The sequence below is a fragment of the Haliotis asinina genome, chromosome 11, assembly GCF_037392515.1.
Source record: "Haliotis asinina isolate JCU_RB_2024 chromosome 11, JCU_Hal_asi_v2, whole genome shotgun sequence".
Classification (NCBI taxonomy): Eukaryota; Metazoa; Mollusca; class Gastropoda; order Lepetellida; family Haliotidae; genus Haliotis; species Haliotis asinina.
Genome location: NC_090290.1, coordinates 52,267,775 through 52,280,743, shown reverse-complemented (window position 1 = coordinate 52,280,743; position 12,969 = coordinate 52,267,775). Strand labels below are relative to the sequence as shown.

Below are 12,969 nucleotides of genomic sequence, written 5' to 3'. Positions count from 1 at the left end.
GTTATTTAATTTCTGATTTACTAGGTGAGAATCTTACCTGGATTTGTCGTCTGGTCCATGGAATAATTGGCGGGTATGCGAGTAGACACAATAATGTGACAGATTTGTTTTGTGCATGAAGGATGGTGTCCAGTTGTTTTATGTTGTGCATTATTCCAGTGCCAGTTCTTGAGTGCTTGTTCTGTATTTGTTTGAATGGGCACAGAAAGACATGATAGAATGATAAATTGTTGCTGTTCGAGGTTTATTGCTTGTTGTAATACTGCCTATATTGCTTTTAATTCTGCTGAATTAGTGCGGATGCACTTGATATAATGTAGGTTGGTTGTGTTTGTTTGTGATTGTGTGAGATGGGGACAATGGGGTGTAACCCCTAAGAATTTTATTATTCCCCTGGGATGTAATATAATTTATCTAATTAACATTAATTAAGAGACATCGAATTGGAAGGTGATCAATAATTAATTTCACAAATTTCTTTAGTTGGGCTGGTGAGATGTTACAAGATATCTCAAACTGATATTTGCTGTTCAGTACATTTTGTGTTGGTGGTGTTCTCTCAGCAGATGCTCACAATACCTGTTAGGAAAATGCATATGCAATTTGATATTCTCCTATTTTGGCATTTTTTGTAGCTTTACTAGAGGGCCATTAGTTTTTACTGTTTGTACTGTAGATGGCCGTGGTGTCATGTTTTATGCTTCTGCTAATTTACAGAAAACACATTTGTAAGGCTTATATTACCCCTAACTGTACCAAAAGTACCATATATACAATGCATGCTGTATACGCGCACCTACATTCCTACTTTATTGATGACAAACAAAATATATATGACACAATATGTGATCTGTACGCATATATGATACATATGTCACGTTATATGATACGTATGCATATACGATACATATGTCACGTTATATGATACATATGTCACGTTATATGATACGTATGCATATATGATACATATGTCACGTTATATGATACGTATGCATATATGATACATGTCACGTTATATGATACATATGTCACGTTATATGATACATATGTCACGTTATATGATACGTATGTCACGTTATATGATATGTATGCATATATGATACATATGTCACGTTATATGATATGTATGCATACATATGTCACGTTATATGATACGTATGCATATGTGATACATATGTCACGTTATATGATCTGTACGCATATATGATACATATGTCACGTTATATGATACATATGTCACGTTATATGATACGTATGCATATATGATACATATGTCACGTTATATGATACGTATGCATATATGATACATATGTCACGTTATATGATACGTATGCATGTATGATACATATGTCACGTTATATGATACGTACGCATATGTGATACATATGTCACGTTATATGATACGTACGCATATATGATACATATGTCACGTTATATGATACGTATGCATATATGATACATATGTCACGTTATATGATCTGTATGCATATATGATACATATGTCACGTTATATGATACGTACGCATATATGATACATATGTCACGTTATATGATATGTATGCATATATGATACATATGTCACGTTATATGATACGTACGCATATATGATACATATGTCACGTTATATGATACGTACGCATATATGATACATGTCACGTTATATGATACGTACGCATATATGATACATATGTCACGTTATATGATACGTATGCATATGTGATACATATGTCACGTTATATGATCTGTATGCATATATGATACATATGTCACGTTATATGATACATATGTCACGTTATATGATACGTACGCATATATGATACATATGTCACGTTATATGATATGTATGCATATGTGATACATATGTCACGTTATATGATACGTACGCATATATGATACATATGTCACGTTATATGATATGTATGCATATATGATACATATGTCACGTTATATGATACGTACGCATATATGATACATATGTCACGTTATATGATACGTACGCATATATGATACATATGTCACGTTATATGATACGTACGCATATATGATACATGTCACGTTATATGATACGTACGCATATATGATACATATGTCACGTTATATGATACGTATGCATATGTGATACATATGTCACGTTATATGATCTGTATGCATATATGATACATATGTCACGTTATATGATACATATGTCACGTTATATGATATGTATGCATATATGATACATATGTCACGTTATATGATACGTATGCATATATGATACATATGTCACGTTATATGATACGTATGCATATATGATACATATGTCACGTTATATGATATGTATGCATATATGATACATATGTCACGTTATATGATACATATGTCACGTTATATGATATGTATGCATATATGATACATATGTCACGTTTTATGATACGTATGCATATATGATACATATGTCACGTTATATGATACATATGTCACGTTATATGATACGTATGAACATGTGATACACAGGTCCTTTGTTATTACTAAAATGGCTAAGCGACACCCTTTTAATAATAAACATTTTTTGCAACACCTCTATCCATGCACTTGTGCATTTTTAAAGACATTATTACCCTAGATAAAGATTGTTAGCTGCCAATATAGATTTGTATCTAAATGCTTCATGTTACATTTCCTTGCCAATGGTGTAAGGATCTATAATGAAATATCACATCATAGTGGAATAAAGGTACGTATGAAATATCCTTTTTTTTCTGTGTAATGTTGAAAGCAATGTTGTTGTGCGAGGTGTGCTCATTTTGTACGGTTTTGTTTCTGAAATATCTTAAATTACCTATAAGCAGCAGAATCTCTGCTTCTAAATTGCAGGATTTGTAGGTCATCACTTGGTAGTCTGCTTCAGCAAGCAACAAGCATACACTTGTTATACATAAAAAACAATGCATCATATTGTGAACATCATCATATTGTCCGATGGTATGTGCATCAACTGTGAACGAACTTAATGAATTCCAGTTCACCATGCAACCAATGTTGACACAGCTCTTTTTAGACACGTTTACAGGCATTTCTTAATTTTTACATGGGCAATGAAAGGGGGGACCTCCCTTCATCGTGTTCTATCGTTTTCATAATGCAGTTACACATTTGGTTTTTGCACCACATGTTGTCAGATGGTATAGGCACTTGTCCAGCAACTGTAAATGGTCTGACTGACTTCCAATTCACCATCCAACTGATGTGTATAGGATGTATTTTGGGGTATTTTGTCAGCCATATATAAGTTTTGCCATGGACAGTGAGAGGGGCTACCTCTTGTTCATGTTATATAATTTTTCAGAATGCAAGTAAACATCTGTTTTCTACACCATATGCTGACATATGGTATAGGGACATCTGCAGCAGCTGTCAATGGTCTGAGTGAATTCCAGTGCACCATGCAACCGATGTAGATAGGGTGTATTTAGGGGTATTTTCTCAGCCATATATGATTTTTGCATGGACTGTGAGAGGGGCTTCCTCTTGTTGGTGTTATATCACTTTTCATAATGCAAGTGAATATCTGGTGTTTGTACCACATGTTGTCAGATGGTATAGGCACATGTCCAGCAGCTGTAAATGGCCTGAGTGAATTCCAATGCACTATGCAACCGATGTAGATAGGGTGTATTTTGGGGTATTTTTTCAGGAATGTATACGTTTTGGCATGTACAGTGAGAGGGGCTAACTCTTGTTGGTGTTATATCAATTTTCATAATGCAAGTAAACATCTGGTTTTTGCACTACATGTTGTCAGATGGTACAGGCACATGTGCACCAACTGTCAATGGTCTGAGTGAATTCCAGTGCACCATGCAACCGATGTAGATAGGGTGTATTTTGGGGTATTTTTTCAGGAATTTATACGTTTTGGCATGTACAGTGAGAGGGGCTAACTCTTGTTGGTGTTATATCAGTTTTCACAATGCAAGTAAACATCTGGTTTTTGCACTACATGTTGTCAGATGGTATAGGCACATGTGCACCAACTGTCAATGGTCTGAGTGAATTCCAGTGCACCATGCAACCGATGTAGATAGGGTGTATTTTGGGGTATTTTTTCAGGAATTTATACGTTTTGGCATGTACAGTGAGAGGGGCTAACTCTTGTTGGTGTTATATCAGTTTTCACAATGCAAGTAAACATCTGGTTTTTGCACTACATGTTGTCAGATGGTACAGGCACATGTGCACCAACTGTCAATGGTCTGAGTGAATTCCAGTGCACCATGCAACCGATGTATTTAGGGTGTATTTTGGGGTATTTTGTCAGCCATTCATAACTTTTCCCATGGACAGTAAGAGGGGTTCCCTCCTGTTGGCGTTATATCATTTTTCATAATGGAAGTAAACATTTGGTGTTTGTACCACATGCTGACATGATACAGACACATGTGCAGCAACTGTCAATGCTCTGAGTGAACTCGAATGCACCATGCACCCGCTGTGCATATTGTGTATTTTTGGGTATTTTGTCAGCCATTTGTGACTTTTTGCGTTGAGAATTGACAATGAGATGGGCGCCCTCCTGTTGGCGTTAAATCATGTTTTCATAATCCAAGTAAACATCTGGTTTTTGTACCACATTGTCAGATGGTATAGGTCCATGAGCACCAACTGTCAATGTTCTGACTGAATTTCATTGCACCATTCAAACCTGTGTGGATAAGTTGTATTTGGGGGTACTTTATTAGCCATTTGTAACCTTTTGCATGGACAATGAGAGGAGCTCCTTTTTGTCAGTCTTGTACACTTGTTCATGTTGCAGTTAGACAGCTGGTTCTTGTACCACATGTTTTAGATGATATAGGCACATGTGCACGTGCACTAACTGTAATTGGTCTGTAAACGATTTGTGACCAAACTTTCCATGATTTTACACAGGTTAGACGTTAAGGTCTGTATGAAACAGGGCGAGATGGATCTTTACCGAAATGCGCAAGTAAATTTCCCGAGCACAAACTTTGTGTACAACTAAAGGCAAAATATAACCTCCCTTGGTTGAATTACCTCCCTTGCCACAGGCGAGCAATCCTCACCAAACATGGCTGCCACAGTGCAAATAATAGATAGTAAACAGACCGGACCAAATGGCTTTGAAGGTTATACAGTGCGTGATTTGAAGGCACACCTGCGGGAACGAGGCTGTCATGTATCAGGGACAAAGGCCGAGCTCATAAAGCGTGCTATGGGATTGAGGGTTCTGTCTGAAAGGCAGTTCTCCAACACTGACCTTGAGCAGACAGAGGACAAAGTTGAACAGGTAGATCAATGTTGATGTTTCTGATTTAAATTATTTAAAATAAATGATTTTTGGCCGAAAATGACATGTTACGACATAATTAGGTTGAAAATGGGTAAAATTTTATTTTGTTTTCCAATCATAGGCTCCCATGTCATTTCAGTGTACATGATCATGATGATGTAGATCTAGCATATATAATTACACAAATTCTGAATCTATCAATTTTTGTCAAATTTTCATAAAATTCGGCACGACTGTAGAAAACCATCTCACCTGAATCTGTGTAATTTCAAACTAGAATCCTATCCACACTATTAGAGATACTATGATTTAATCAACAAAGCATAATTTTTGTGACATGTCACTGAAAGTCCCATTGGGGAATCAGCTTGTAAATTCGACTATCATCAATTTATAAAATGAACCAAGCCCAAACACTACAAATACTAAGCTGTTGTTTCACTTTTTCTTTCTTATATCCAACAACTCCATGAAAAACATTACTAATGTAATGTAAAAAAAATAAACTTTTTTATTATTTAATATTTAATGAATTCGTTTACATTTTGATCAGGACTCCAGGAAACAGGAGGCAAGGTTTGCAACCTCTCTCGGAGAAAAACTCCCTGAACCCTGGACAGTACCCAGCTCTGAATGGACCGACAGTGAAGAGGACATTCCCATTATTAGATGTTCAGATCTTTACAATTATCTTGTCCTAAACAGGAGAACTTTTGATCATAAAACAACAAAAGCAAAGGGTCAATTGAAAGCGAAAGTATTTTATGAGGAGGGATATGTCCACAAATTAAATATCACAGTATAGCAGTTGAATGCTCCCACTGTTATGTGAAGTGTAGGGTTATTCCATCCATACCTGGCAGCAAGGAAAATCAAAGACCTGATTATACTCTCTGGGTAGCCCTAGCCAAGATGTCAAGAAATGTGCATGCAGCTGGTTGCACATGTGCAGTTTAGTTTCCTTCTATACATTTGTAACATAGACAAAATGGTTTCTTTCCATGTTGCAACCCAGTCTTATTAAAATCACATCTAGCAGGGATCATAACAGGGTAATGGGCCAACATTAAACTTAGAGGAAACTATAACATTATATTTAGATAAAGATATTTGACTGACAAAATGTAATTTCATTTTTTAAATAGGTACCTATGTAAGCACCTCTGTGTAGCTTTCTAAATATATTAAGGCTGTTGGGCCCATCAGACTTTGTTAATGGAAATGGCTGTTTCAAATGACCCCTCATATTTGTCACATTTGATGATTATGGAACAAATAGAAAAAACGTTCTTGAAACTATCATCCTTTTTTATATTTTCAGGGAAGGTGAATGTTGCAACCATGTTTCCACTCTGATGTATGCCTTTTTTGACATGAGCGAGAAAAAGGAAAAGGGACTGAATGCTTCCACATCTAAGAAGAATAAATGGATGGAACCGAGAAGGAAACTATCCCCCGTGAAATCTCAAAACCTTATCTTCAAGAAGTACAAGACGCAAGAGAGAAGCACTGAGAACAAGCTGTCATCTTCAACAACAACCAACTACTAGGATATCAGATTTGGATAAGATTACCCCAGTAAATGTGTCATCTTTTTGCGACAAGTTGCATGAAATTTCACCAAATTCTGGCTTTCTATTATCACAAGATAAGTATGTTAAGCTTTAAGTTAAGTCTCTATCTCCACTTCCCAAACTACACCAAATTGACTTTCTTTATCATGACAGTGTTGATCTTAATTCTCAGAACTGCAAGGATGAGTTTCAGTCTTAAAAAGACCTTCAATGATGTTCATGTCAGCCCTGAAACGTGTAGGAATATCGAAACAGCAACCAAAGGGCAAGCTAATAACCCCAGATGGTACGATGCTAGAGGGGTAACTGCATCCAACTTTGGGAAGGTTTCTCAGGTTCTAGGCTTTAAAAAATTTGACAGTGCAGCATTACGGAGGGGTGAAGCAGAAACATCATTATTACTATCAAATCCAAGGGTAGTTGGCAATTACCGAGAGGAAATGGTGTGATATTTTCATATGGACTCTCAAAGGATATTCTCTTGAGAGAATATATTTTGACAATCGATTCTGGCAGGACATGCTCTATAACCTCAACAGCTTCTATGTATCTGCATTGCTTCCAGAACTTTTCTCCCACAGAGTTAACGTGACAAAGTTCTCTTCCAGTAACTTTTGTACCACTGTTTCATGTGTTCTCTGTTGTGAAGAACAATTCCACAATACTGCGAGAATAGAGTAGTACCACCTTTGGCTCACCAGTGGCAGTAGCTCACAGGTTTCATCTCATAACCATATTGATGATACAGGCTTTCCACCTGCTCCTACGTGGCACCTCTGCAATATAACTGAAAGATTACTGAAAGGGGCATTAAATGTTGTTAACTTAACATATACATTATGTTGTATATCCCTTTAATCACCAGCCCAGTGCCAGTCGTAGCTCACAGGTTTCATCACATAACCACATTGATGTCTCTTATGCACATTCCTTCTGGATAAACAACGAATAAATTTTTGTTCAATCAAGCTTTTATTTGGTTTTGTTTTTGTAATGGTACAACATGAATTTGCAACATTCATGATATCAGACATGCAGTTGATGCGGGCGAACATCAAATACACTTTGCAGAATTATGATTGAAATATGTAAGTTTTAAAAATTATTTAAATTTCCATTCTCCTCATAAGGTACTGTAAACTAATAGTTAGTGTGTTCAGCAATTCGATTGGTCAATTTCTGGGATCAAATAGTCTGAATGATGTTTTGAACAAACAAATTAATCTTATCTGCTTTGAAAAGCTGTCTGTTAACTTCAGTATTTGTCAGCAGCCATACATTCTGTCGATCTGTTCATTTGTGATGTTGTTTACAACCTTTAGTCCCCCATTTTCAGCAATGACCAATTCTGATATAAATTTCTCAGTTCACATTCACTAGTGAAAAAAAGCAAAGAAATACGCTAATTATTGTGCGAACGGTTTACAATATTGATAAATAATTTCAGTTGTTACATTGCGGGATTTCATTCTTACTCAACACGTGCAAATTTTCTATTTGAAACCTCGGCTGACGCCTTTGGTTTCAAAGATAATGAAATCCTGGAAATTTAACAATTGAATCTATTTATCTTCTAAATATAGTTAAAATTAATCTTCTTCGTCATGTGTAAGTGGTGGTTGCATATTTGTCAAGGCAGCACAAATTTTCCATATATGTGTTACAAGATGAGTTGTAGTTATTGGCATAACTCCTTGAAGAATGCGAACATTCTTAACTCTTGAAATTGCTCTTTCCACATCAATCCTAGGATAAGCAATCCTCCTTGTTACCTCCACTTGTGTTCTGTTCAACTGTCTTTTTCTTTTCAGAGGGGGCATGATACGTTTAAGACATCTAAGTGCTGTTAGGTCAGTGATAAGAAACCCCATGTCCGCCATTATTGCATCGCCTGGTTGAATATTACATTTTACAGTCAATTGTTTGTCACTAATAGCTCCTGACTACAAATCGGAGACGAATGTTATAACACCTGCAGGACTTATGCCGATTAGTGCCTTGTACGTCATATGAATTTTATAATGTGATTACAACAGGGATTTATTAATATTTGATTGTGGAGTCTCAGTAAATATTTCTGTGCAGTCAATTATTACACGACAGTCAGGATGCACCCGTTTGAATTTCTGTGGCATCGAGTCCATGATTGCTGATTTTGATGGCAATTGTATCAAAAAAGAGAGCTTATGTGAAAAGTAACGTATCCAGTGGTTTGTTATGGCACTACATGAAGATACAGAAACCTTGAATCGATATGACAAGTCCTCAAGCAGTAGTCCCGAGTCGCAGACGCATCATGACAAGAACAAATTCATCAACTAATCTCAGACTTCTTGGTCGTCCAGCATTCCCTCCGCTACCTTTCCGATTTGTATGTTCCGTAGCATCAGTCATTTCATCAAAACGTAGATTGAAGATTGCTTTTGGAATTCCAGTATAGAACATGCACTTTTCATCATTCTGAATAACATCTTCATGTGCTATACCTGGTCTTTCCACCTGAAAACCAACTTTTGGAAAAGATTTCACATTGACTACAGTGTCAGAGCTCTCAGTTTGGCTGGCAGTTGTTCTTAACTGAACTTTTCCCATGGTACTGATATTAGTGACGGTCACACTAACCTGCTCACATTTATTAAGTGTTCGCAAAGGTGTTTGCTGTACAACTTTGCAGTAGTCATGCAAGGACAGAGAAATATTTTCATGTGGAAAATTGTCTCAGCTAGTGAGTGGAATGTTGTTTGACAAGCATTCATCTTCAGAATGGCTCTCTGTGCAAGTGACACAACATTTATCTTCCTTGTCCGGCTGATGTACAATTTGGTCTGAAGCTATCTGAAATTAAATGAATGTCTAGGTCAATTACTTAGATCTAATCCCATGCAAACCTACATACACTTGGCAAGTGAAGAAAATGTTCAGTCAAACATGTGCTAATAAACATGATAAAGATACAAACGTTGAAAATATTGTTTTTTAGCATGAAACAATTAATTTGACATAGGTTTGTGGACATGTAAATTGGGGAAAGGACCAAAAAGCCTTAGCGGAAAGCCAATGGCATGGCAAGTTACTAATGTCTATTCAATAAATACTAACAAAACAAAGGATTAACTAGACACATGCATCACTTTCATACTTGCCTTTGATAAAGAAAATTTCTTTACTGTTCCATCTAACCAATAAAGGTTGTTGGTACAGTGCCTTTCACAAACACACCATTAGGAAAGTGGGCAGAACAGAGCCAGTCATTCTTCAGATTGGCCTTAAAATTTGGGCTCACACTTTTAATTCTTTGCAGCCACACAGCCTGGGTTGATTTATCTGCTGGAAATCTGTGAAGGCTAATGCCATTCACTACTTGACCACCATGGTTAGAACACACACAGCAGTAAAGTCTGTTGCATGTTTTCACTCTTGACTGACGATTGCTTGAAGTGGTCATATTGCTCACAGGAAGCAAAGCTGCAGTGTTTTCACAACAAAAGAGTACACAAGGGAGGTAATATTTCAGGGGAGGTGAGACCCTTATCATAAAGGACCATAGGACCTGCATGCTGTTGCAGTAAAAAGTGTATGGAGGGCCTGGGTGGAGACAAAGATAATTTGAGATAACATGTACACATGTTGTGTGAAGTAAGTTTCAAGTTTAAACCCTGTTCAAAGAAGAATTTAAGAGTTTTGGGATGTTTCGTTCATGATGTTAAAATTTTAGCAGCTCTGTTATTGGTTAAATCTTTGACTGAAAACAATTTTATTCAATTTGTTTTTATCAAGTTGACAACTGTGATATTTTGCATCATCGTTTTAATCAATTTCCACTTAGGAAAGACTGATGTAGACAGGATTTCAAGATGGAAACAATAAGGATGTTTGTTTTCATTAGTAATGTCAATTGAATAACATTTCCACTCTGTTTTTGTGCTAGTTTTGAGTTATTTCGTATTTTCAATCATGTTCTGAACAAATAAAATTAATTATTAATTACTAAGCCATGTTTTATTGTTTTTCAAACACATGATATTGACTATGTAATGACTCTTCAGGAAGACAATGATAAACCTTTTTCAGAAAAAATGTTATCACCAACAAAAATGTGTGGTGTTATTTCAAATGTTCAAATCACAACTCTTATTTTAGTTATTATAAATATTTATATTTCATTAAAAAAATACATGATCTCCAAAACAAACATGTCAATATCCAATTATTCCTACTACAGGATTCGTCAGCTAATGACAAACGTTTAAATGAGTTTTTCTCAAAATGACAGAAGTTTGGCTTAACTTTCTTCTCCCGGGGTCTTCAATTACCAAAGCAAGTTTCACCAACTATGCTCATGGTAGAGTACAAGGAACAACCCCAACTAACCACTGTAAATCTCAGCGAGAACAATCTACACAGGAACACTGACTCAGAGAGCGACATAAACACGTCTGTTCAGGTCAGCAGACCAAGCAGGACTCGTCTTAACAACCATACATTAGAGATTATCTCCCTTAGTTTGATGTGAAAATCTATATGCTTTGTGGATGGTGGAGACTCTACTTATCATTGATTATTAATTTGTAGGATCAGAAGTGTTTAAGCGACTGGTCCACAGTTGACAGTAATACAGGAAGCAGATCTGTCATATCCATGTATGAATATCAGAACCCTTCCCTATTGCGCAACTGCATGACATTTTTTCACTGGACGAAATTCCCCTCTACCACAAAACACTGCATGAACTGTAGATCGTATTATGACTAAAACATGAATGTGTCATATTTTAAACATTGAAAATTGTAAACCTGAAATTTTCATGTCATACTCCAGTCACCTAACAAGGGGGATAACTGAATGAACAGCTTTGCTTTGAATGAAATCCATGTGCCTGATGCGTCATCAAAACATCCATTATTATTGTATCAACATTGATTCAATCCCGTGTATCTCCCAGTTTCCATAGTCGCACATTGAAAGTACAGTATGAAGAGAATATAATCAAAACTGTAGAATCGACCCTGCTTTAAACAGAGATTGCTGAATAAAAAGAGCTTGCCGCTTCTATTATGACGTCAGGCAACGATGTGGATGACAGCTGTTGATGAGTGTGTGAGTGAGTGATTTTTTTTTTGCCATACTCAGCAACATACCAGCTATATGTCGGCGGTCTATAAATAATCGAGTCTGGACCAGACACTCCTGTGATCGAAAGCATGAGCATCGATCCATGCAGTTGGGAACCAATGACGTGTCACCCAAGTCAGCGACCACCCGATCCCGTTAGTTGCCTGTTATGACAAGCACAGTCGCCTTATGTGGGGTTGCTGGAGACCTATTCGACCTTGGATCTTCAGGGTGGGATGTTGATGAAGGACTAAACCAGTATATGAAACATGTGCATGCTTCACAACAGGCTTTGCCTGATGTTTCAGAACTGATGACATAAAAGCTGCATCTGTATGCTCCTCACAAGTCGCAGGTCTCATGAAACACAAATATATACTACTGGTGGTAGAAATCGAGAAGTCGTGTTTACCACATGAACTGTTTAAAAATTTTGAATGTTGTTGTTTTGCGTCTTTTTTAATTTCCAGCTTGTCGTCAACTGATTGAACTGCAGTGAAGGGCAGTTGTAGTGTCTTGGACAGAGTGAAACACAACTGGATAACCCTTCCTCCAATACATAATCTGCCTACTGAAGCAGGTTGCCAAACTAACTAAAACAAACAGTTCAGTTGACTGTAGTTATGAATGTTTAACTTGTTTACCTTGCCACTTTTGAAAAAATCCCAGCTAATTCACATTTTTTTTACATTAATCAGAATTTTTTAGGAAAGCATTTACTTTTAAAAAGTGGAAAACTTGAAAATTATCCAGTATGTGTAAAATAGTTTTGTTACTTTAACACTGTACAATGTCAAAAACTAAAAACGTATATTGAAACCATTAAACAACAAACGTTATCTCTTGCATGATGGAATTCATTGTGATCCCTGATTACATTGAGCACTTCGCATGAATGAGAGCTTGGGGCAAGATACATATCTTTCACTTCTTGCTCACTCTCGAGTATTGGTTAAGCTCTGTCACTTCATCAGATTTTATCGACTGGTATGA

At 36.5% G+C, this 12,969-nt stretch overlaps 1 pseudogene; it reads right to left on the bottom strand.

Moving 5' to 3' along the window:
• Positions 1-8,807: 8,807 nt before the first annotated feature.
• On the bottom strand, positions 8,808-9,456 carry LOC137255525 (uncharacterized; annotated as a pseudogene).
• Between the last annotated feature and the right edge of the window lie 3,513 nt (positions 9,457-12,969).